We start from the raw sequence: 24,905 nt of genomic DNA on the forward strand, positions 1-24,905 counted from the left end.
ACCACAATTTGTTTAGCCATTTCCTCTTCTAGAGGCACCTCCTTTCTGACCAATTCTTTTCTACCCCAAAATGGCTATTAATATTTTCATATATATGAGACCTTTCTTTCTACATGAACGCTTTAAGATCTCTACATGGGGATGGACATTTTAGTTCCTTTTAGGAAATATGTCCACCACCTTGCTTTCTAGAAGAGTTAAGACCAATGCACAGTTCCCTCAACGATAGTATATCCATGTGCTGGTCTTTCTTTATCCCCTTCTTGGCCCTGTATTGAACAACATATTCATCAATGATTTGGCAGTGAAAATAAAAAAGTTATGTTGGCCAAATAGTCAGATAACACAAATCTAGAAATATTATCAGAAGTGTTGTAATTAGATCCAGGACAATTCTGAGGGATTTATGAGAAAGAATGCTATACACATTCAGAGGAAGAACTGTGGGAGTAGAAACACAGAAGAAAAACAACTGCTTGATTACATGGGTCAATGGGGATATGATTGGGGATGTAGACTCTAAACAATCACCCCAGTACAAATATCAATAATATGGAAATAAGTCTTGATCAATGACACATGTAAAACCCAGTGGAATTGCTTGTCAGCTATTGGAGAGGATGAGGGGAGGGGAGGGAAAGAACATGAATCTTGTAATCATGGAAAAATATTCTAAATTAATTAAATAAAAGTTCCCAAGCCCAGAAATAAATAAATATTAGAAAGGAAAAAAAAAAGAAGTGTTGTAATTAAAGTTCTAAATTATCAACAGGCTGGGTTGGGCTGAAACCAACAAGAGGAACATGTTAAGTTCTGCATTTAGGGAAAAACAATTATTTGCACAAAAACAGAATTGGAGAAGACTGGTTGTAGAGGCCATACCGGCCTGACAGTGCCAGTAACAATCTGTGGCTATGAAAAGCACCATGAACAGAACCTTCAACTACATTCATGGAAATACAAATGAACACTCTAAAGTGAAGTTAAGGAGCCTTCTAAGATCCAGAGCATACAGTCTCTAAAAGCCATTCCAAAAGTTTAAGCAAAGACAGCCTCATAGGACCAAAGTATCTGGATTCTCATTTCCACTTGGATGTATAACACATTGAGGCCTTTGCTTTTAACAGATTATTTCAGACACAGCATTGAAAAACAAGTACCAGTATGATAGCTCTAAAACAACTTTTGTTTGTTTATGAAACTCACAGCCACCCACCCCCAAAGACCAAAATTTATTGCCACTGAGGATGTGCAAAGGACACAATCTGAAGGGAAATCCCAAATCAGTAACTGGAACAAGAGAACTTTAATAAAGCCTCCCTCTCAATCAGACAACACTTACGATCTCCAGGCATTATTCACAAAACTCCTGAAGTCTAGCCATACCAGGATGCACTCCAGACTTTCTCTACCATGCCCCAGAATCCTCTTCATCCTGGAAACTCACTCCAGCCCTAGAACTCACACACTGAAAGTACCTTGTGCCATGCAACCTCTCCTTTGGATTAGATGGCTCTTTCCAGAACCTCCATTTAAGGACACACAGAGCAGTCACATCTTCATTCCTCTCCAGACGTTTTCCACCATGAATCCCTTTTTCCTCTCCCTTATTTGTTCTCTTTCCTCCTTAGACTATGTCATTCCCTCAAGAGCAGGGACTATATTATGGTATAACCAGCACACAGCAAAGTGCCTGGCACATACTAAATTCCTAAAAACTACTTGCCCACTGACTCTCCATGGACCAGGTAAAAAGCCCCTGCTTTCAAAGCTAGCCAGGACCATTTCTATTCAAAAATTTCCCTGATCCCCAAAGTCACTAAGGAACTTTCCCTTCCCTGGGTGGACTAAGCATTTTCTTTCCACCTTGTCCTGTTTCATTTTGTATCCCGTTATTAAGATGGTGTCTGGAAGTCCCTTCAAGAGCCACATCTCCCTTCCTTGTTATCTCTGCCCGGGCTTCACTCTGACAGAACAGATCTGAAACAAGGGTTCCACTGACATAAGGAGAGAACTCATATAGATGAAAATTCCCTTAACCAGTGCAGTTCTGCAAAAATTATGAGTCTTAGAGAATGGCCTGCATATGTCTAAACTGACACCAGTTCCATCCCACAAGGATGAAACCTACCAGGAACACTCAGGTCAAATTCAACACATCTTTCAAGGACCAGCTCACGCCCACCTTTTACATGAAGTGTTCCTTTACCAAAAAAGTCTTAAGATGATTTCTCATTCCTTCGGGCTCCTAATTATAGATATACTATCTTAAAATTTACTTATCACTTATGCAGTCCTCCCAATAAGCTCTTAAGGAGCAGGAGGATCGTGTCTTACATTTTTCTGTACTTCTCTTCCCCAACATAAAACCCTGTAAAGTAGGATAAACAGAGTAAACCCTCAAATAAGAATCTGGTGAACAAACAAAACCAGAAAAGCAAACTGCCCTGAGACTATTTCCCCCAACTTGGAAATAAAATTTATAAAAGCACCTTTTTAAGAAGTTCAGTGAGATAGTACAGGATAAATGTGAATAGAAATTTTCCATGTCCTGACCAATGCTTTCATATTCTTTCTGCAAAACAAAATCTGTGCCAGGGAAAGTTGTAAACTGAAAAGTGGAATGACCGCCAGGTTATCTTCTTACCTATCTTTTTCCCCTGAGACCCAGGGAAAAAAATTAAATTTAAATTATGCTGTCAAAAACTCTTTATGGTCAAAGGAACTTATTTACCAAGGAGAACTAAGGCCCAGAGAACACTGTGTACCTTACTTCTAGTAGTAACTGTGGTTAATATAATTATGGTATTACTTACAGTAGTGGGGTAGCAGACCTACCACTAACACACAAACCTCCCACATCTCCTATTCCCAGGCTCTCTTCACCATGCCACCACGTCTCTTAGCACAGACCAGGCTAGGTTATATAACCTATCTATGGGATGTGGTAGCAAAGGTAACAAAAGGGAAGGTGCATTCAACTTATATTCTCTATCTTTCCTCAAACTTACCAATGAAAGATGCAGAAGCCTTGCTGGCACAAGAGCAACAAGGGGAGGCAACAGAATGGTAGACTGGATCCCAGGACCTTAATTAACCAGTGGTCATTACAAGTTTAGGATCATAGTTTTCAAAGCTGTAGGCCTTAGGACTTAGATGTCATCAACTTTAAGACCTACAGTTTACAGATAAGGAAACTGAGGCCCAGAGAGGGCAAGTGACTTGTCTCAGGCCAGAAGGTAGCAAACATGTCCTAAGTGCCTTCCCTTTTGCCAGGCCAGCTAAGCATAGCACTGGAAACACAAAAAGGCAAAAGACATGTCCCACCCTGAAGGATTTTAAAATCGAATGGGCAAGATAGCACACAAATAGATACATAACATATATATATGCATATATACACACGTATGTATGTGTACACACACACACACACAGTATAGACAGAACAAACAAGAAATAACTAACAAGATTTGGAAAGGCTTCCTACAGAAAGTGAGATTTTAAGCATGTCTATGGGACCTATTCTGTACCAGGCCATGTATACAAATATTAACTCATTTGACCTTCACAAACAATGCTGGGGTAGATATAATTAATTACGCATAATATGAAGGATCTAACAGCAAGAAATAGAAGCGGATTTTGAACCCAAGCCCTTTGACTCCAATATGGCCTTCTTTCTAGGGCATCACACTGACTGCTGCATCTCAGTTTTTTCACCTCTAATATGAAGGGGTGGGACCAGCTGACCTATAAAGTCCCTCCCACCTCTAGATCTGACGGTGATGCCAACGACTCATTAGCCTAGTATGTGCTTTTGAAGATTTTGTGAAGCATTTTATTTGAAAATATAAGACACACAAAAACACTATTAGAAGAGTAGTAAATTGGCCCAACAATTCTAAGAAACTTTAAAAAAATGTCCATATCCTTTTACCTACAGATTTTAACTGCTGGGCACATACCCCCAGAAAGGCAATGACAGAAAGTTTAAATAATCACCAAAATATTTATGGCAGTACTTTTTCTGGCAACAAAGAACTGGAAACAAAGGAAGTACCCATCAATTATGGAAATGCTAAACAACAGACTGTACAAGAATGTGATGGGTTATCACTGAGTTATAATTAAAAAGAAAGATGAAGAATTTAAAAAAGCCTGGGAATCTATGAGAAGGTGAGTGAGGAAAAAAACAAACAGGGAAAACAACATACACAATAACTACTGTATTATAAATGAAAGAATAAAATCAAAACCAAACTAAATGCTATGCAAATACAATGCCTAAGGCTAGCCCTGAAGAAAAGATAAAGAAAAGCACCTCCTTCCTTCCTAGGAAGGAGACTGACTATTAGGGAGGGGTAGCACTTACTATCCCGTATATAGGGCTTGGCTTCAATGAGCTACTTTCACCTATTTTTATTCTACCTTACCAAGGAGGGCTCCTTCCGTAAAATTCAGAAATGAAGGTATTTTCAAAACAAAAGATATTCATAAAATAATGTAAATTAAAATAAAATGTTTGACACACAAAGCTGATCAAGGTATCATGGCAGAAAAAATATCTGTACTAAAATTAAAATGACATGTTACTGGTATAAACAAGGACCTCTTTGACATTTTATTCTCTCAAATACAAAATCAGCTTCCCGCAATTTATATACAAATGATCTAGCATTAAAATTTTTATTTCGTTTATTTCATTTCCTCTTTGAATCTCCCATAAAAGAAAACCTTTCTAGTTTGGATTTCATAGAAAGCTTATCTGCTACAGAGCAATCTCACCTCTTTTCTCTTAGCAGGAATGACTGGCTTTTAGCCTACTACTGATATAGAAAGCCAAAAATATATCTAGGTGAACATTTCCAAGGTGACCAAAGCTCTCTTTGTTCATTCAGCAGTTCTTAAGTGTCCATATTATCTTGAGAGAAAAGTTAAAAATCCTCTTCACCTAGGAAAAGGATGTCTTTTACAAACAGTTGGTCTCTTCAGATAAGCAATTACATCAAAGGCTCAAGGAAGAGGAAGAAATTCAACATTTTTCTAAAAGTTAGAAAGCATCCTCTAAACAAGCCAATTTCATTATTATATAAGTAATGCAGTGATGGGCAACCTTGTTAAAGAGGGGGCCAAAGGAAAGGAAATGCTCATCTGTCAGTCCATTTCTAAGGCAACTCTTTCATTGTGTTGTAGCCTACTCCTTGTATTCGTAAGATTAGGAATAATGTCCTGCTGCACATAGAACATTTCAGGGGGCCGAATCACGTAATTTGCCCATCACTGCAAATAGACAATATCAACCTTTTGAAAAGGAGAAAAAAAACATTCTGCAATGCTACAGGCAGTAGAATAGCATAAGGAAGTTACAGAAGTCTAATAAGAGATATTACTAGGTGAAGGACCTCAGCAGAGTCCCAAAATGGCAACCCCCTGCATCTTGAATAATGATCAATGCCCAGAAACCAAAATAATTTATTTTCTCTAATTGTGGACCAAAATTTAACCAGACAGATACTACAGAGAACAAACATTATAACCCAACATCAGAAAACAGTTTATCGGATTCCATAGTCATACTTTCATGGTACTTTAAAAATAATAATGGGTAGGTAGAGTCCTCCGGCCACAAAGAATGATTCTCACAAGCAGAGTGCTTAAGTAGATTTGAAAAGGAACCCAGTGTAACTGGTGGAGTGTTGGCTTTGGAGTAAAACCACCCAGCCTCCAACCCTACCACCACTGGTTTATCATGGACAAGGTTTCAGAGCCTCAGTTTATTTCAGCTAGAAAATGGGGTTCTTACACTACCTATCAGCCAGGAAAACTGTCCCGAAAGAGCTTAGCAAACCTTAACACAGTAAATAAGTAAATCATTATTTGAATAGTTTTCCATTTGTTACAAAGTAGAAAGTACAAATTCCAGCTGCTTCTTTCTAGTGTCCCTAGCAAAGTTCAGGAATGATGAGAGTAAAGGAACACCCCTCACTCTGGAAGAGACCTTCAAATAAATGACATGTTAGCATGGCTCACATACACCTCTCAATCTGCTCAATGTGGTAATTAAAAATAGAATTAGAAATGTAAATTTCTGATAAAAATAAAAGTATACATTATGCTTTTTAGTCATCTATGAATAATTATTTAACTAAATTACAGAGATGCTAAATTGGAATCAAATCATCATCCATGCAGATAGAACCTAAAAGACTAGAATTAAAGCCTGGGTGGCTCAGTGGATTAAGAGCCAGGTACGGAGATGGAACCTTCCCAGATGTGTGATCTTGGGCAAGTCACTTAACCCCCACTGCCTAGCCCTTACTGCTCTTCTACCTTAGAACCAATGAGAGTTTAAAAAAAAATGAAATTGTAAAAGACTAAAATAGCTCTCATCAAGATAGAGAACCCAAATCCTGAGAACAAAGGAAAATATCCTCCAACCTTAGCTAACATAATAAATAAGTGACATTACCTTTCATAAATTGTTCCCATTTCTATTTAGCTCTGCATTTTGCAAAATGGAGAGGTTTGGGGGATTATCTGGGTTTTCTGAATCTCGATGGGGCTGAGATTTTTACATTTTACAAAATGTAAAACAAAATAATCTACTGGGCTGGTAAATAAAACTAAAAACTATTCTCTTAAAAAGATTAATGAAGAAACCATTAGCTAATTTGATTTTTAAAAGAGGAGAAAATTTGAGGAAAACCAAATTACTCAAATAAAATTAAAAGGGGGAAGGGGAATTCACAAAAGATTAAATTTTAGAAAAATTAAACAATTGTGTGCCAACAAATTGAAAACTTAAATGAGGTGGAAAAGGGTTTACCAAAAAAGCACACACACACTAAAAGTACAAGAAATAGAACATTTAAACAACTCAATTCCAGAAAAAGAAACTAAACAGACCAAAAATTATTCCCAAAGAAAGAAAGTCAGACCCAAGATGGTGTAACAAGTGAATAAATCCAATTAGTCTCAATATTATATAAATGGTTTTCAGAAAGACTGGATGAAAAGGGAAGAAGCTAGGTTGCTCAGGGGATACAGACAGGCCTGTGTTCAAATGTGACCTCAGACATCACCTGGCTGTGTGACTCTTAGTAAGTCACTTGACCTCCACTCCCTACCCCTTACCACTCTTGCCTTGGAACCAGTATGGATTCTAAGATGGAAGTTAAGTATTAAAAAAAAAAAAATGTAGAAAGCACTGAATAAAGTCACTTCTATCGACAAATAACTAATACCCCCCCAAACTAGGGAGCTTAACAAAAAAAAAAAGATAAAGAAAATTATATATCAGTATCACCCCTATATATATTTAGCACAGGACTCTAGTCCAACTCCCTCATTTTACAGATGAGAAAACCAAAGCCCAATGAGGTTAAGAAACAACAACTAACATTTATTAAGCACCTATTTGCCGGGCACTATGCTAATATCTTACAAATATTATTTGCTAATGTTTGCTAATACCTTACGAATATCATTTGATCCTCACAACCCTGGAAGTAGGTGCTACAGTTTTTCCTATTTTATAGTGGAACAAACTGAAGGAACCAGAGATTAAGTGATTTGCCCAGAGTCACAAAGCAAGTGATTTTTCCAAAGTTACACAAGTAGAATCAGAGGTTGTATTTGAATGCATTCCTTTGACTCAAAAGATGGTGTTTTTTTTTTTAACACTGTGCTCTGATATCTCTGTGAGGTTGCAAAAAAAAAAATTATTTGTTATGACCAGGTTGGATTTTTATCTATCAGGAATGCAGAGATGATTAGGTATTAGGACAACTATAAATATAACAGATCATAAAATAAAACAATTTTTAAATCATAAGATTATATAAATAGGTGCAGAAAATGTCTTAAGAAACTATAGCACTCATTTATATTAAAAACACCAAGGAGGGGGCAGCTGGGTAGCTCAGTGGATTGAGAGCCAGGCCTAGAAACAGGAGGTCCTAGGTTCAAATTCGGCCTCAGACACTTCCCAGCTATGTGACCCTGGGCAAGTCACTTGACCCCCATTGCCTACCCTTACCAATCTTCCACCTATAAATCAATACACAGAAGTTATGGGTTTAAAATTAAAAAAAAAACACTAAGGAGTCTAGGAATAAAAACTGGCTCCTTCCTTAACATGGTAAATATTATCTGTCACAACTTAGGGCCAACATTATCTGAATGGAAAAACAACCTAAGTCTCTTTAAAAAAAAAACAAAATTTTTTTTTGTCAAGAAGTTGACAAAATCAATGACTACAGACACTGAAATATGCAAACAAAAACTAGGAGCATTTGCAGGAAAAACAACTTAAAACAAGGATCTATTGTCATCCTTTATTTAATAAAGTTTGAGAAATGCTCCCTCTAGCAGTAAAAGGGAAAAAAAATTTAACAAGTCAATCCGCAACTTTTGTGACTTCAAGCATACAAAAGATTTTATTTGTAACTTCATTTTCACATTTGTGGCTATGCACACCAGAGGGAAAAAATGACAGGGAAGATGTATGCAAATTTGTGGAGCAGCTGGTGTCCTACTGGGTGCTTCACTGGTCTTGTTCACTATCCTGTTGTAAAGAGCTCCCTTTGCATCTGTTGTGTATTTTCATTGTTTGCCCTTAAATTCAAGATTTGTGTTGTAATTGTGCCATGGAAGCATAGCTCTAAGCCCAAGCAGTCAACAATGTGACTTGGTGAGAAAATAAAGTGTTAGATAAACTTCAAGGTGGAATGTCTACAGTTGCAAAGAGCCTAATGACCAGCTAGCTTCAAGGTTAAACTTCAACAAGCCTCCACTATGCTTCCCATACTCCAAGACTCTTCATGATCCCAAATGGTCCAAGAAGCAGACCTAAGGGTCAGCTTATTTCAAGCTGGCACATCCTTCACTATCTCTACTGCCTTCTACACTTGTGAAAGGCACAGTGTTGGAGGTCATGCTAAAACCTCATCAGTATCAAGGTCCTCCAACGGCAGTAACTAAAGCCCTAGCAAATTCTCTCTTGGTTTTCAGAGGGCAGCCAAGGTAGAGAAGTTTACAGCAGAATGGCATGCAATACAACAACATCCCATTGCCATCTGACACAGTGGAAGGAGAATCAGGTTATAAAATATTTTAGTTTCAAGAATTTTACTTGCTTTACAATATTAGATTTCATGTGACAAAAAGTGAATATCATCTGAAATCAGTGTTTGGTTTTTTTAAAATCCAAGGCAGAAGAGAGGTAATGGTTAGGCAATGGGGGTTAAGTGACTGGCCCAGGGTCACAGAGCTAGGAAGAGTCTGAGGCCACATTTGAACCCAGGACCTCCCATATCTGGGCCTGGCTCTCAATTCACTGGGCTACCAGGTAGCTGCGCCCCCCAATCAGTGGGGAAATTATCAAAAAAAGCTAAAATAGAAAAATTTTCATTACATAAAATTGAAAAGGTTTTGTATAAGGGCAGCTAAGTGACAGTGGATAGAGCATCAGACCTGGAGTCAGGAGGACCTGAAATTTGAATCTGACCTAGCTGTGTTATCCTTTGCAAGTCAATTAACCCCATATGCCTCGCTCTTGCCCTTCTGTATTAAAAGTTGTTACCTAACAGAAAGGGTTTTAAATTTTTCTAAAAAGGTTTTTTATGAACAAAATCAACATAGCCAGAATTGAAAAAAGAAGCAGTTAATCAGGAAAAAATATTTCAAGCAAATCCCTTTTGTAAAGGTCTGCTATCCACCAAAGTACATGACCTGATACAAATATATAAGAACCATTACTATTTCTCAATAGTCAAAATATGCAAACAGGAAAGTCTAAACTATTAACAAACTTTTTTTTAATTCACTACAAATCCCTAATAAGAGAAATGTAAATTAAAACAACTCTAAGGTTTTACCACATGCCTATTAATCGATTTGATAAAGATGATAAAAAGACAAACATATTGAACATGTGAGGGCTTTGGGAATGCAAGCACAGGGAAGGTTTTCTGGTAAGTATGTGAACAACTTGTCTGTTGAACAACTTAGAATGACATCTAAAGGCAGGGAAAAATCTACATATCCTTTCACCTAGCAATACAGGTATGAGGTATATGCCCCAAAGAGGCCAAAGACAAGTCATGAAAAGTCTTATGCTGTATATACAAACTTAATTATAGTAGCATATTTTTGTAAAAGCACAGAGAACTGGGAAAAGTGTACCTCTCAAGTGGGGAATGGCCACAGAAAAGATGATCTCGGAGTGTACTGGCATATGATTGTACAATAAGAAATGAGAAATAGGAAGAAGTCAGAGAAAGGTGGGAGACTTGTATGATATGGTAGCAGAGGGAAACTGGACAATTCACAAGATGATTATCATGATTAAAATTGTCAGTGCTTTCCTTTACATTTGCATTTATGCAGTGACTGAGGGAAAGCCTGAATTGAGGGGCAGAACTGGGCTGACACTTTCAGAGAGGGTCAATGGGTTTGTTTTGCTAAACTGTTCTTAGTTGGTACGTGGAAAGGGTCCATTGGAGCATGGCAAATCAGTAAAAAATACCAACATTTTTTTTTTCTTAAAAGGAACATCAATTGCTGCTTTAAGAGTTTTTGATACTGCCAGATTTATGGATATATAAGGAAAGAATTTAAGATCAAATCAGACATAGAGAACATTAAGAAAAATGAAAGGTAATCAAATTAATTTAAAAGAGTTTTTAAAGTCAATGCAACCAAGATTAGAAGGGAAACAACAGATTTGGGGGAAAAAAACTTTATAGCAAGTATCTCCTACAAAAGCCTTATTTCTCAAATATATTAAAGAACTGAGTCAAATTTATAAGAATACAAAGATTCTCCAATTGAAAAATGATCAAAAGATATGAAAAAGTAGTTCATATTAGGAAATTGAAACTATCCATAGTCATATGAAAAAATGTTCTAAGTCACAAATGATTAAAGAAATGCAAATTAAAACTCTGAGATATCACCTCACACCCAGCTGATTGGTTAACATGACCAAAAAGGAAAATGATAAATGTTGGAGTGGATGTGGAAAATTGGGACACTAATACACCATTGGCCAAACTGTGAACTGATACAACTATTCTGGAGAACCCAAAGGGCCACAAAACTATGTATACCCTTTGACCAGCAATACTACTACTACTACCTGATCTGTAACCCAAAGATATCAGAGATAAGGGAAAAGGACCTACCTGTACCAAAATATTTATAGCAGCTCTTTTTGCAGTGGCAAAGAACTGAAAACTAAGGGGTTGTCTATCACTTGAAGAAAGGATTAACAAGTTGTGGTATACAGTTATAATAGAATAATTCACCATAAGAAATGACAAACAAGATGAGTTTAGAAAAACCTGTAAAGATTTACATGAAGTGACGCAAAGTAAAGTGAGCAGAACAAGAACAGAATATATACCATTACAGAAACATCACATGATGTAAACAATTATCAGCAAAGCAAGTCTCCAAGACAACTGCAAGGGATTCAAGATGAAAATGCTATGTACAGGCAAAGAAGGAACTGTTGGAGTCTGATGGAAGTTCAAGTATGCCATCTTCCACTTTATTTCCTTCATGAGACTGTTATTGTATGTGTGATATGTTTTCTATCACAATATTAGCAATATGGAAATATATATATATATTCAGGAAATAGTCTGAGATATAGATATAGATATAGATATAGATATAGATATAGATATAGATATAGATATAGATATAAAATAAGGGAGGTGTGGAAAGGGAGAGAGTGAGAAAATCCAAATCCTAAAATGTCAAAAAACAATTGTCAAAGGGGGCAGCTGGGTGGCTCAGTGGATTGAGAGCCAGGCCTAGAGACAAGAGATCTTAGGTTCAAATCTGGCCTCAGACACTTCCCAGCTGTGTGACCCTGGGCAAGTCACTTGACCCCCATTACCTAGCCCTTACCACTCATCTGCCTTGGAGCCAATACACAGAATTGACTCCAAGACGGAAAGTAAGGGTTTGTTTAAAAAAACAAAACAAAACCAAAAAAAAAAAAAAAAAAAAAACAATTTTTGTCAAAAAATGTTTCCTCATGTAACTGAAAAATAAAAATAAACTAGAGTTTTTTTAACAATTAGAGTTGGACTACTAATACTACAGAGCCCCCCATTACCAAAAATAATCATGACTTTGCTTAATCGTGTTATATGTTATTATCTTGGTTAATTAACTCCTAAAGCACTGAACTGAATAAATGGCACCTTTTCCAACCAGTTGTAAATACCTTTTAAAAAGTGGTACTGGAACATAATAAAAAACAAAACTATAAAAAAAAAAAAAAAAAAGATTAGCTGAAACAACAATTTGATACTTTTATGTCATAGTCAAGTTTTTTCTATAAATCAACAGAGGAAGGAAAACACAGTCCAGCAATGAAGTAAAACTCCCCTTTTAAGGATGGTCTTCTCATCTATTCCTTAAAAGGGTAAAAGTTCAAAGGTAAAAATCTTAAGATTAGGGGGCAGCTGGGTAGCTCAGTGGAGTGAGAGTCAGGCCTAGAGACAGGAGGTCCTAGGTTCAAACCCGGCCTCAGCCACTTCCCAGCTGTGTGACCCTGGGCAAGTCACTTGACCCCCATTGCCCACCCTTACCACTCTTCCACCTATGAGACAATACACCGAAGTACAAGGGTTTAAAAAAAAAAATCTTAAGATTGGCTCAAAATGAAAACCACACTCTACACAGGTTTTTAATGGGTTTTATGTTATGGACCTCCTTTTTGGCAGTGTGGCAAAGCTAGAGGACCCTTTTCAGAATGTTTTTAAATACAAAGATTATATAGAATGATAACTAAACTGGAATATCTATTTTTTTTTTAAGTGCAAACACACCAAGCTAAGATCCCTCAAACAGCCCAATCTCCAGGCATGACCCAAAACTAGATCAGGTCTCCTGACTTTATCCTAGCTCCAGAAACTGAAGTCAAGCAGTATTATTCTCAATGAATGCTCTTCTGTAAAATCTAGAAATTTTTACTGAATTGAAATGGTAGAGATAAACTGCTACATATAATTATTTTTCTTTTGCAATAAACTGAAATATTTTTCTCCCTTTTTTGAAGAGTTGATAAGAGAATTCTAGTTTTTGGCTTATTTGATAATATATATGTGTGTGTGTGTGTGTGTACATAAACAAAAAATATCTCCCCAATTCTGATTATGTGTGATCCTAAAGGACTTTAAGAAATCTATCTCTACTCTGGGATTCTAAGGGTAACACTGAGTGTGTATATCTGTTAGGTCTGAGGAAGCTGGACCACTTTTTAGCTCCTAGAATCAATCTTAACAGTGTAGTTTTATTATTTAAGTCATTTCTGATCAACTAATCAAGTACAAAATACACTCCAAAGAAAAATAAATGCTTGTATGTAATTTATGCCACTGTTCCTCCTCTTTTCTCAGGCACTCATAATAATATATTTAGAATTTTAAGTTTTAAATGATCAAAATACAAATGTCCAGGCCACATTAACAGTGGTTGGTGAACCTAAAATGAGACCTCATGTGACAAGGACTATTTCAGGTAATTAGGCCAAAGAAAGAGAATAGGCTTACTATGACATATGCCATATCTAGGGGTGACACTAAGACAAGTGACCTGAGTTCGAGACTCAGCTCTATCTCTACTTATTAGTGTAACTTTGGACAGTCACATCACCTCTTCTAGTCAATAGGACTTAATAATAATAAGCTCAGCCCAACATAATATTATTCTGCAGATCAAATGAGACAGTGTACATCAAGGTGCCAGTATAAGGCACTCAAGAGATATAAGCTAGTATTATTAAGATGGAGAGAGACAGTAGGAATGCTGGAGAAAAAAAAACAAGTAAGTTGATGTCATGAGTATAAGTTTTGCCTCTAAAGTTTCAAACTGGCAGTCTTACAAAGGAGGGGGGGAAAAAAGGAAAAAATAATCAAACCACAATTCTACATATAGAACTACACATAGAAGCACCAAAAGTACCAGCCCAAGGACTAAATCTCATAAAAACATCTATGTTCAATTGGCCCAGGAATTCTCTTTACATGCCTAAAAACCAAAAGTGATATCTAACACTTATTTTCTTAAGATGGCCCAAATTACTATATTATACATTGTTTTCATTTATTCACTAACACTAATTCATTAGGATACATTAGAAGAATCAAATGTCAGAAATAAAAAACTGAACAGGGCAACTCTGTCCCAGGCTCTCCGGGTGCCAACACAGAACAAAAGACAGCCCCTGCCCTCAAGGAGGGAAGAGACTAGCCATCTAAAGGCAAGAGTCGGGGGCAGCTGGGTAGCTCAGTGGATGGAGAGCCAGACCTAGAGATGGGAGGTCCTGGGTTCAAATCTGATCTCAGACACTTCCCAGCTGGGTGACCCTGGGCAAGTCACTCAACCCCCATTGCCTAGCCCTTACCACTCTTCTGCCTTGGAGCCAACACACAGTAATGACTCCAAGATGGAAGGTGAGGGTTTAAAAAAAAAGAAAAAACTGAAAAAAATTTTAAAAGCCAATTTTCTCATGTTCAGTCTAAAATCTGCTACCTTATGTCCCTAATCCCTGGTACTGCCAAAATCTAGAAAAAATAATCAAAAAGCACTCCTGTAAACAATTCCCCAAAATGGCAAAACCCAACATAAGTTCAATGCCTTTCTTCAATCTTAGCAGATTAACTTCTTTATCTTTTACTGAAATCAGCCTACCAGGTATGAGATCAGGGTCCAATCCCCAAACCTCTATCTTTGTCTATTCTCTTTCCTATCACCTTCCCCAAATACCCCCTTCCTGCCATATTATCCATTCCATTCCTTTACCAACTTTGTTTTTACATTAAATTCATCCTTAATATCCCAAATTCAACTTCTTCATTGGCTCCCTAGCCTTTAAACGAAGACAAACTCACATCATTCCATACTCCCCAATCCTCACAGACACCCCTTAGAGACATCTTCCAAATGCCATTTCTCTGTACCAAACTTCTCTAAAAAAGTCGTTTACAATCACTCCCTTTATTGGCTTACCATCAAATAAATGCCTCTTAACCTCTTAGTGCTCTGGCTTTATTTCCTCAGGGCTCCACTGAAAGACTATCTCATTGCCAACTACACACCACTGTATTTGAAACATGGACAACTAGGAATTTGAGGCACCTGGACAATCAGCTAATCTATGTTTTCATTTTATAAATGAAGAAAAGAATGCAAAGCCAAGTAGCAGTGGAACCAGGACTGGAACAATCTCATTATTCTTTCTGGTTCTTAAGCAGTCTCCTGGCTCTTTCCCTAACAAACATCTTCATCCTCACACTATCTTTGATCCTCCTGCTCCTGTTTCCTATGACATTGTATTTTCCTTGAAATCAGTCTATCTAGGTTCTCTCTTTATTTCTTTTATCCTCTCAGGCCCTTAAAGTAGGTGTTACCCAAGGCTGGTTGGTCCACCTTTTTTCTCTTTGCCATCCTGATCATCTCTTTCCTACTCTTCCTTTCACATAACATTCCATCTCTCAACTCCAGACATTTTCATATCCCCCAAGCTTGTAATGTTCTCCCTTCTCATCTCACCTCCTGGCTCCTCTGGTTTCCTTCAAGTATTCTTCTGCAAGAAGCCATACCAATCTTGGTGCTTTCCCTCTGGAGATTATCTCATTTATTTTATACAGACATTACTTGTTTCCTCCAATAGTTTATGAGTCTTCAAAGTAGAAGTGTGTTCTTTTTTTGAAGTGTCTTTAGCACATACTGTCTAATAAATGCTTGCTGACATGCTCAAGGTCACAGTGTCTAAGGCAGGATTTGAGCTGTCCAAATCAGACACTATCCATAATGCCATCTTGCTGCCTTGATGGAAAGAATTTTTTAAAATGGAAACTAAATGCTATGTACTGATAAATGACCAAACTTCGCCGAAGGGAGATGAGAACATGCATACAGATTGCAGAGGAAGGGGTCACTATGGCTGCAGAACATTGATATATGGTCAGACTTGGTTGAATTAATTTTACTAAACAATGTTTTCTTTTTATTCTATTTTTTTAAATCAAGGATGGGGCATTGGGAAGGAAGAAATTAAAGATGATATAAAACAAAAGATAATGATTCCTTTTGCCTTTTTAAAAAATCAATGTTTTGAAAATCCAGACCCTTTAGATATCAAGCTCCTAATGTATTAGATTCTTTATTAAAATATGTACTTTTTGTCAATTTAATAAATAAAAATGGATTAAATTTGAGCATCTTAAGTTTATGGAGCTTATGTTTGTTTTGACAATTTGTTTACTAATATTTACTATTAATGTTATGTAAAAAACATAACTTGGAAATATATTTTCAGCAACATGTGACTCTTGGTAAAGGAATATACTAGGTCAGTGATGGACAAACTCAGCCCAGGGATGCAGCCCTTCTCCTTCATAATCTTTCAGTCATTAATAGGGTTTAGTATCACAAAAAAATACAAGAATTTTGTAAAATGTATCATTGGTTTTTTTTAATAAATTATACTGGCCCGCCTAAAGTTTTTTCCCTTTCCTTTGGCCCTCTCTTTAAAAAATTTGCCCATGTCAGAAATAAAAAACTGAAGAGGGCAGCTACAGGTGGCTCAGTGGATTGAGAGCCAGACCTAGAGATGGGAGGTCCTGGGTTCAAATTTGGCCTCAGAGGGGCAGCTGGGTAGCTCAGTGGATTGAGAGCCAGGCCTAGAGACTGGAGGTCCTAGGTTCAAATCTGGCCTCAGACACTTCCCAACTGTGTGACCCTGGGCAAGTCACTTGACCCCCATTGCCTACCCTTACCAATCTTCCACCTATAAGTCAATACACAGAAGTTAAGGGTTTAAAATTAAAAAACAAAAAACAAACAAATTTGGCCTCAGACACTTCCTAGCTATGTGAGCCTGGCCAAATCACTTGAACCCCATTGCCTAACCTTTACCACTCTTCTGCCTTAGAACCAATAAACAGTAATGATTCTAAGATGGTAGATAAGGGTTTTTAAAAAAAGTCATTATCAGGATAGCTAGGTAGCCTGGAGATAGAAGGACCTGGGTTCAAATCCACTTCACTTTGGCCACTTCTTAGCTGTGTGACCCTGGGCAAGTCACTTATCCCCAATTGCCCTGCCCTTGACATTCTTCTAGCTTAAAACTGATACTAATACAGAAGGTAAAGAGTTTTTTTTAAAGTCATTTTCATGGAAAAAGTACACCCTAACTAAAAATTTGTCCCTACAATCTGTCTTTAATGAAAATTTCTGGGAATTTGTAGATGTAAACCCTCTGACAACTGGCTTATCCATGTTTCTTTTGTGCTCCAGAGAGTAGAATAGATTATAATTATATTTATATAAAGTAATCCAGTCAAATTGGCCTATTTACCATTTCCCAAAACACAAAGATAGCCAGATTTAGAATCAGCAAGAATTGGGTTCAAATCCTGATCTTACTACTTTTACTCCCTGTGTGACCTTGGCCAAGCCACTAACTCTCTGGATCTCTTTCTCATCTGTACAAAGAGGGCATTGCACTAGATAATTTTAAAAATCTCTTTTAGCTCCAGGTTCTACACACTTACAAAAAAAGGCAATGGAGTACTTGGAGAGAACATCAAATTTGGGAGTTGAGAAGCCCAGGGTCCAAATTCTGATCCTGTCCCTAGGACAGTGACTCCACTTCTTTGTCTTTGTTTCCTCATCTGTAAACTGTGAAAAATATTCTTCTTTGAATACGGAAGCTGGAACGTGAACTTCAAAGTGCTCTGGAATTGGAAATGGCAATTACCTCCACCTTTGCTTTTTTCACACTATTCCTATGCACTTGGAATATCCCTCTAATCTCTAATAACTGTTGAAATCCTCTTGACTGAAGGTCTCATTTCAATGTTTCTTCTTCCATGAATAATGCTGTCCCTCATTACCCCAGCCAAAAGGGAATCTACCTTCCTTCGAACTCTTCCAATGCTTGTTGAGCAAGCATTTCTTGGTATGCTTCTTGAAGATTGGGGCCCCTTCTCTTTTCTCTTTCCATTTCTCCCAGGGCAGAGCACAGACAGAACAAGGAGGTCCTTAGTAGCTTATCTAGCTCCCACCACTGTTCCACATGCAACTAGATGCCTAACACTTAAGTATCATTCAAAATGTGAGTAGGAAAAGGAGATAATCAAAAGTCAAGTTCAACTGCTAGAAGGCCCAATGCTGGTGCTAGTTACCACCTAAATCACACATACAGGACATCTGTTCCGTTATTCTACTGTTATGGGAAAAAGAAACGTCTGAAGTGGATTACTTTGAATCTGGTGGCTGAGAGAGGAAGACTGACAAAAGCTCCGTCGGTAAGGAAGAGATCTCTCTCTTCTGTGAAACCGACCAGCCAAGAGCCATGAGCTTGGCAGGGAACTCTAAGCAACACTAAAAATAAAATACATATCTAAAGGTCAACTTTTCTAGGAAACATTAACTCAATGATATGATCTGACTTGATATCAGTTAATGCATTAGATGTTTATTGTAACGATAACATAACAGAGGAAAAAGAGCAAAGTAGCACAAATGATTGTCCTAAATACACCTGTGTAGAAAATGGCCCTGAGAAGAATGTGCTAGAATAAATTGGCTGCTTAATTATTTTTTACCATAATTCATATAGTACAAGATTTAACAATCAATATGTCCTAAGATGAAACTTTTTTTTTTTTTTTTTTACTTTGAAAGGGCATTCTCTATTACCAAATGCAAGGGGCAATGTTTTTGGTACTTTTGATTTTTCCCCCCCGGTTTTAAGAGTTCTATCAGTGAACACAAGATACTCTGCATGCTTATTAACACAACATCTAAAAACAGTTATCACATCTACATGGTTGTAGTTCTATTTCATCAAGATTCCTATACATTATCTGCTCTTTGGTCATTTCCAAACACTACACTCAACATTAAGCTGCTTCCTAGAGCACATCTTCAATAACCATGCACTAGGGCAGTAGTTTTCCAAGTATGGGTCTTCCAATCCCTGGGGGGGCATCCTAAGGAAGGTCAAAACTATTTTCACAATAACCAAGATGTCTTTTACCTATTAAAATACTCCTCTCTCTTCCAACTACATATCTGTGAGGTTAGATTTTCTTCCTACTAAACTTGAACTAAAATAACATATTGCAATAGAAGGAATACAGAAGCAAATAGGACAATCCAGTGGATTTCTACTAAACCAAACATTCAAGAGATTTGTAAAATTATACAAAACGATTCTATTCTTCTCATTAAAATTTCTGTTTTGAAAAAGAGTTATTTTTCATGAAAATAAGTTACTTATGTTAATATATTATTTGCAATGGATAATTTTTAAATTTTTATTCATTTTAATTTCTAAGATGAAAAATACCAAGAGATAACCTCATAAACCAAAGTTGTCATATCTAATATAATATTTAAAATGGGGTCCTGAGTCTAAAAAGTTTGAGAACTACAGCACTAAGGAATCTTCCCCTGCTCTAATCCCAGGATCCTCCAATTCCAAGCTCTCTACTCCTTTTAATAGCACATAATGAGATCTGCTATTAATTGGATAAATGGAAAAGAGGAAAAAAGAAAAATGCTACACTTAATATTTCCTTGAAAATATCAATATGAAAGAAAACCTCCGCTCTCTTTTAAACGTTTTAAGGAGGAGGTATGACAAGCTTCATTCTTAGCTGAAATGAAAAAAGGACCACACACATTTTGCTATAGAAATACATCAAATTCAAAAGGGAAACAAGCTGGGATAGGCAGGGAGGTGGCTAAGGAGTTAAAATTGGAGAATACCAGGGAGGGAAGAGTCACAAGTAAAACAAACTTCCTGATCCTAAAGGAGGGATGGGGGGGGGGGGGGGGGGGAGAGGACAGGGATGGTGAGGAACTAGTATCCAAAGAAGTTATTTTAAACTGCCTCTTAGATGATTGGCTAATGACTGAACAAATTGCAGTATATGAATGTACAGGAATATTATTGTGCCGGAAGAAATTATTTTAGGGAATCCTAGATAGTAGGAACTGAAGAGAATAAAATGAAGAAGAACAATGTATAAGGGGAGAGCAACATTATAACAAAAAACAACTTTGAAAGCCTTAAGAACCCTAATCAAAGTTAGAAGGAACCTCTGATAAAGCCTGCTACCCACCTCTTAACTGAGAAAGGATGGAGGCAAAGGGTAGACACAAATTCTTGCCATGGACACTGCAGATTCAATTTTCCTGACCACCTGTTCATGAAAAGGGTTTTCTTTTTCTTTTTTTAATACAGATGAGAATTTGAGGAAAGAAGAGGGCAGCAATAGTGATGCTCCATCCCAATGGGCACTATATAACTTTTTTTTAAAAAGCACAGACAAGATCAAAAGGATATTCAGAAGCCACAAAATAAGCACAGGAAAGTAACATGTAGAATCTATTCTATACACACACACATATATACACATATACACACATACATGTATATTTTAAAGCAAAAAGTGTAAAATGGAGACTTGTTTCTTATAGAATCCTCTTTTCTGTGTTCTGCTATGTTTTTGGAAATCTTTGTGTGTGTTTTAAGTTCAGAATAGTTTTAATTTAAAGAGAAATCAAGAAAATAGAAATGTTTTAGGCTCCTTGCTTCAGATGCTTATCAAAAAATATTTTTATAGTACCAAGACCAATAAAAAATTAACATGTAGACATTACACATTACAAGTCGGTATTTCTATATGGAAATAAGAATAAAGGCCATGATCCTGTTTATGTTAGTTATGAAGACAACTGCACAGTATGAGAAAAGTACTTTCATTTAAATACAAAAGAAGTTAGGCTGTAAAATATAAAATCAGACCCATTTCCCCACCAGATAAATCCTTTTACTGAACTGTGTCAAAACTCAAGCAGTACAAGCAAATGAATAGTTTGTATAAAAATCTAGTTTAGGCAGTCTTCTTTGGTCTAAGGGCTATTTAAGTCAGTAGGCTAAGTAAGTCTCAACAGCATGACACTGGCATTTCATGACCAAATTTCAATGGGTCCAGGTGACCTCAACATTTTTGTTTAATGTTTGCTTATAAGCAAAAGCAGATAAAAATTAAGCAAATGAAAGGAACTACTGCAATTCCCCATGTTAAGATCCAAATGGGCAAAATATTGATAGTATTTCTTTTGCTCTTCCCTAGAATCCCTATTTCAACATCTCAACCCTAATCTGAAAGTGGCCAAGGGTGGTGGGGGCTGGGGAGGGTTTTATCCCTTTGGGTGCCTTGGGCCCCTCTAGCAGTGTTTAGTGAAACCTAAAGATCCCTTTCAGAATAAGGTTTACAATGGCATAAAGTAAAATTTATACAAGATTACAGAGGAAACATGTCTTAAAATACAGTCTCTCTCTCATACACACACATACACATATATTAAAGTTAGGTTCCTGGAGAGCAGATAAAGAACTCTTCTATGGAATCTTCAAAGTTTATGCCTATGAACACAGAAGCTTTTGCAGATTCTACACCAAGGTGAAAAGGGTTTGAGTACGTCAAAAAATAAGACTACAAAATTTACATAGGATTAAAAAGCAAACTCTTGAAGAAAGAGGGACAATTCAGCAACAAGGTCTGCTCTTGAGCAAGTCCCCTTATTTTGGCATGCCTCAATTTCCTCATTTGTCAAATAAGACCACTGGACCAAGTGACTTTCAAACTCTAAATCTATGATTCTATGACATCCTACTGCTATCCACATCAAATACAAACAGGCCAAAATATTGATTGTGTTTGTTTTACACTTTTACAGAAGTCCTACTCCAATATCTCAACTGAGGTCTGAATCAAATAATTTGAAGTTGAAAGTAATGTTAATTAATTAACATTACATCAATTAAAACTGAACAAAATAAAACCTGAACATGTATCTACATCAATTTCTTATCTTGACAAAGTCTTGGACAATTCTACAAAGGGCAACGATGTGAAATAAATTTAAATATCTTACAAGTAGCTCTCCTGAGGATGGACAGAACCATCCACCCTCTCCCCCCTCTAAAAACCCATCTGTCCTAAGCTTAATTAGCACTAGAACAATAGTTCGCTCAACTATTTTTCAATATAACATAAATTATCTCCAAATATCATATACTTCCTTTTTGTGGTAATTAAAGAAAATAAGTCAAAACATCAAGGTTTCACTATTTCATCTGAATGTACCAAGCTATTAAATTACTCTATACATACCCTAGAACTCTAGCAAAATGAAAGACCTCTTTTAGAAATTACCACCTGTCCTTTGTGTAAATACAAATGTTTAAAATAATTTGCTTAACTAAGGTGATTATCATGCCACAAGGATGGGATTAAAAAAATAAGAAAAAGAATCCCAATGGATTTAGTTTTATACACAACGAAAGGGAGGTTAAAATATAGCTGTTTCTCCAATAAATTCCACTAATTTTTTTCTAATGTCTAATGATTCATCTAAGAACAGGTTGCTAACATTTACTTTCAGCTTTCTTCATTCACTATTCAATAAGCATTTACTTGTCTGTTGGGTGCCAGGTGCCACGGATACAAACAAAAATGAAACAGTCCCTTATTAACCCATAAGGATCTTATATTCTAGAAAGGAAGCAATACATGCATACTTACACATAAAAGTAAATATAACTATAAAATGAATAGATACATTTTTGAAACAGAGTGAAAATATACAAAATAAATACCAAGTAATGAGGGGGAAAGGTACTCTCACTCCAAGCAGGATAGACAGGCCTGTGTAGAAGGTGGTCTTTGAGCTGTATCTTGAAAGATGCTAGGGAATGGAGCCAATGGAGGAGGGGAGTGCAGCCTGAGTAAAGCCATGGAGGCAGAAGACAGAATATCTACAGGGAAACATTAAGGGGTTGTTTGTCCAGAAGGAAGAATAGGTGAAGGTGAACAATGAGCAAGAAGCCTGAAAAGGTAGGCTGAAGCCAAACTAGCCAGTACAGCTCTTTACAACTATAACTTTGCTTACTTAAAACAATTCAGAGAATGGTAAAATTAGAAAAGAGCTTCATCTGGTTCAATTCATTCATTTGAGAGACCCAGAGACCTAGTTCTGGATAACTGCTCAGAGGAATTTGCCTATTAAGTAGCCATCCAGAACCAACCTTCTCCTACTTTCATTCCCTCTACAATTCCCCATTGGCCCCAACAGGTTAAGTATAAATATGACCGTAACTGACCTTCCAACTACTCTGGGAGTATGTTGGTTAACATACTGGACACAGGAAAACTGTACACTTTGTGAATATGTGTGGTCAATTTAACCCTAGGTCAGTTACCATATCCTTTTTTTCTCCCCCAAAAGCCCTGGTCTCTTTCCTGGCCATCAGTGGCCCTTTGTAAAATGTAAACTCGTGTTACTAACAAATATAAAGAAGAAAGTAATTCTGTGGATGAAATAGTTATCAAAAAATGTGGGATTATTGACTAGAACAGTTAGTTACTCCAGAGCTCAATTCAAGAAATCTTTGCAAAGTGTTTTTATTGCAAGCAAGGCACCACACACAAGGACCTAACAAACAAACAAACCCTGGGTATTTCAATTATGTACCATGGATTCTTCCACTTTCACTGGCACAAGCTCCTCCAGTGGAAAGAGTAAATGGAGGGACGGAATGTATCATGGGTCTATAGTACTCTTCATAAACATTGCTGACAAACAGGATACAGGTCTCTCCACCACTGCACCACATCTCCACTAAGTCTACACTTCTAAACTATTTCTACTCTTCCAGGGGATCTGATTCTTTTCTCACACAGACAAAACTGTTTCCCAATTGTATGTTTCTCAATCTCCTTTCTCATCTTTAAAAAAAAAAAAAAAAAAAAAAAAAAGCTGCACTCACTGACCTGAAACAAATTTAAAAGGGAAAAGAGAGTAAACTGTGTCCCCTGCAATCTAAAGTCTAATAACTCCTAGAAGCAAATGTTAGTCACTGAGCTTGGGAGTCTAAGGACTTGGATTCAAATCGTGACTCTACATGTTACCTGCAAGTGACCTTGGCTAAGTCCCTTTACTTCTTCGGATCTTGGTTTCCTCATCTGTAAAATGACTGATCAGAAGATAGAACTCCCTCAACACTTTAAATCTAAGATCTTATGACCTTTGTGGTCTTGGGCAAGCCCTTGGCCCCTCTTTGGGCCTCAGTTTCCCTTACAAGAGTAAGGTGAGGGGGGGTGGGTTTCAAAGATCTCGGACTCCCCTCGGAGGCCCAGGGTGAAGGGGCCCGTCCCGCTCAGACGACTCAGACCGCCTTTGTATGTGTCCCCAGGCGGAGGGGGGGGGAGGGGGAAGAGGGGGGGCAGCGCATACGGCCAAGTCCGTTGGGTGGGAGGATTGCCTCGCCTCGCCCGGCCTGCCCCCCACCTCCCGGGGTCAATAGCATCATCCCCACCACCCAGGCAGGGCTGAGAAGGTGGGGGAAGTGGCGCCTGGGCCCTTCACGTGCAGCTTCCCCTCCCGCCCTGGCCCTGATGGGCCCGATGTCCGGGGTCCTGGGGCCCCACGCCACGCACACGAGGCTCCTGCGGCTCCCCGACGACGCCTCGACTCTAGGCCTACTCACCGGCTACGGTGCGGCGGGCGGGTGCGCCCCCCGAGCAGGCGGGAGGGCGACAAGGGGACGGCGCGGCTGGCGGGCCGGCGGGGCAGGGCGGGCCGGGGCGACTAGCGAGCGGGGACTCCCCGCGGCCCCTCGGCCAGGCCGGCGCGCGCACTCGCCTGTCACTCGTGTCGCCGCCGCGGTTGTGGGCTCTGTTGCTGCTGCTGTTGCTGTCGTCGCTGTTGTCCCTGTCGCCGCCGCCGCCACCGCCGAGGGCCCTGCTGCTCCGCCAGCGCGGCCGCCATCTTGAGTGCGCCCCTCCCCCGCGCCGGCC

The 24,905-nt window shown here is 38.0% G+C and overlaps 1 protein-coding gene across 1 annotated transcript in view; it reads right to left on the reverse strand.

Moving 5' to 3' along the window:
* Positions 1-24,796, reverse strand: part of NCOR1 (nuclear receptor corepressor 1) — a 174,622-nt gene extending 149,826 nt beyond the window's left edge. Inside the window, exon 1 of the mRNA XM_044673007.1 lies at positions 24,596-24,796. The gene's annotated coding sequence lies outside the window, so the exon portion shown is untranslated. The remainder of the gene's footprint in view (positions 1-24,595) is intronic.
* Between the last annotated feature and the right edge of the window lie 109 nt (positions 24,797-24,905).

The sequence above is a fragment of the Gracilinanus agilis genome, chromosome 4 (genome assembly GCF_016433145.1).
Source record: "Gracilinanus agilis isolate LMUSP501 chromosome 4, AgileGrace, whole genome shotgun sequence".
Classification (NCBI taxonomy): Eukaryota; Metazoa; Chordata; class Mammalia; order Didelphimorphia; family Didelphidae; genus Gracilinanus; species Gracilinanus agilis.